We start from the raw sequence: 2,584 nt of genomic DNA, 5'->3' as shown, positions 1-2,584 counted from the left end.
CATCCCATCACAGACACAATGACAAAAAGGCTCCAACAGCTACGAATACTTCCAAACGTCGACAGTCAAATGAGAATCTTGATAGCCAAGAATTTTGCTGATGGCTCCAACGAACAAAGATGGCTTTACCTCTGGTTCATATTATCAGTATAAGAAAGGCAAAAAAAAAAAAAGAGCTCCGGTGATCTGCTTACTCTTTTCATCACATCACAAGGGAGATACCGTGCAAGCCATATTCAGTTTGAGCGTCCAGCAATATGCAGTGAATTATAACACGACAAAATATGAATTTCGCACCCGACAAAATATAACACGACCTGTATGGGCCATTCTTTTTTTCCTTTGGTAAAAATCTGAAAAAAACAAAAATATAAATGGCTTCGCCCGGGTTCGAACCGGAAGACCTTTAGTGTGTTAGACTGACGTGATAACCAACTACACCACGAAACCAGTTGACTTCTTGATCGGTAAAGCTTATAAGATCGGTATAAGCGTCCAGCAATCTCCAAAGACATGCACAACATCATTCACTGTTGGTCCACTATTTTTACGAGACGGTTGTCCTTTAAATTTTGGGGGCAGCTACGCGTCCGCCGGCGGATCGTTTTAAAAGATCGGTCGGGTCGCCAGCCATCGGATCTGGTGCATGGAGTGGCCAGCGGCACTCTCCATTATTGCAACACAAGCCTTGTTGCGGAAATATTTTGCAGCCAGCATCGCCCTTCATTATTGCAACGCATGCCTTGTTGCACATTTTTTTACACCCTTCATTATTGCAACACAAGCCTTATTGCGGAATTTTTTTGCAACCGAGATCTTGTTGCAGATTTTATTTTTTTGCAACTAGCAACGTCCTCCATTATTGCAACACAAGCCTTGTTGCAAAAAAATTTTGCACCATAGATTTTGTTGCAGAATTCTTTTGCCATGTTATTGAAGAAGGAGCTTTTGCCACACACAGGATATTGCAGAAAAAATTGCAACAAAGATGATGTTTCAGAAACACCGCCGCCGTTGCTGACAACACCGTCGCTATTCGCACGGCCGGTGATGGTCAGGGGCGGCATGGACGAGGTCTTGCATGCAGTCGCAGTTCCCTGAACCACGCACTAGCTGCAAAAAACAACATCATCTAGTAAGAGATTTGGGTGGGAGATTGAGAGAAGGCTTGAGAGAGACAAAACGCCATGGAAGAAAGGAAAAGGTTGAGTGATTGGTGTGGGTGAGATAAAGAAGGGAACTACTCCATACAGATAATGCTGGACGGGTCCCACGCAACACGCACATCGCACGGGAGAGGCGGCGGATGCTCGCGCTGGATCGGCCGTCTGATCTGAATCGTTTTCCTTAAGTTTTCCATGGCAATAATTCACTGCATTATGTTCTAAGATTTATGGAGACAAACCTGCAATAAATTATAAATCGGTGCCCATGAAAGCAGAAAGCACATGGAAAAGACACACACACCCGTCCAACATGAATACATGATGCTTCAGAAATTCCCTTCTACCATGATGTATCTGGGATAGTAGTCATTAGTGAAAGAACAATAGTTATACAAACGAGTGAAGTGAAACCATCTCCAATAGTCCAACGGTTCTTATCTTCAGACCATTCTGGGCGATTTATGAACATTATGGCGAATATGATTGCGACATTTATGGCTCCCACATAAATAAGAAGTTGTGCGACAACTACAAAGTACAAATTAAATAATAAAATGGAATATGGATATATAAGTAAGAATTAATCCCAATGAAAAGGCAGAATAAATAGGGTCGGTAACTAATACTACTTGTAAACCCCCTAGTAGAAGAAGAAATCCCCCAAATAGCATAAGAATCTGATATATTGGTCTAGATAAATCCATTATGGATAATACTAAATTAATAGTTTTAAATTTTTCATGAGCTAACTAAAACTAAAGGATTCAAGAGGAAAAACGGATCAAGATAAATTTTATGTGTATAAGCTGTATATAGTTAGAAATTATATTATATCACGAAAATCTAGTATGATTCGGACTAAGAAATAATTTCCAATAAGCAGTAGTTATTTTTTAGTTTAATAAATAATAATTATTTTTTATAACAAAAAAGGCAAAATCAAAGTTTAGTAATCAGTAGTTGTTCTTGAATTCAAAGATTTTTCTTCGTTTATTTTACGTTCAGAAAAATTCCTAATTGTTTGAACTGTGTAATCTCCCACTATGGAGAGGCGAGACTACGAACCAACTTTGTGTTTATCGATACGTACAGTACACCCATATATGGATTCTCATCACAACCTGCTATTATCTGTTTTCATATCGGATGGATTGGTTTGCTGGCCAATGAACCTGCATAAAAGAAGTGCAAGGGCTGGATCAGATGGTGGTCCATTTGTGCCCCCAAAGTACACTTTGATGGAATGATGGATCCTTGAGAAGTAGGCTCCATATTTTTGCATTTTTCTTTTCTTTTCTTGAGAACCATGGGGTCGTTGGAATCATTAACTGATTGGTTGATAGTTATTATCACTGTGTCGGCCATGAAATGAACAAGATGAGCTTGCTGCTGTTGCATGAGCTTTGCTGAAATCGAAA

At 39.6% G+C, this 2,584-nt stretch overlaps 1 non-coding gene across 1 annotated transcript; it reads right to left on the bottom strand.

Moving 5' to 3' along the window:
* Positions 1-375: 375 nt before the first annotated feature.
* Positions 376-450, bottom strand: TRNAV-AAC. The gene has a single exon. It is a non-coding gene; the product is annotated as a tRNA-Val (tRNA).
* Positions 451-2,584: the final 2,134 nt, after the last annotated feature.

Source organism: Triticum dicoccoides, chromosome 3A (genome assembly GCF_002162155.2).
Source record: "Triticum dicoccoides isolate Atlit2015 ecotype Zavitan chromosome 3A, WEW_v2.0, whole genome shotgun sequence".
Lineage (NCBI taxonomy): Eukaryota > Viridiplantae > Streptophyta > Magnoliopsida > Poales > Poaceae > Triticum > Triticum dicoccoides.
This window is presented reverse-complemented; position numbering and strand designations above follow the sequence as displayed.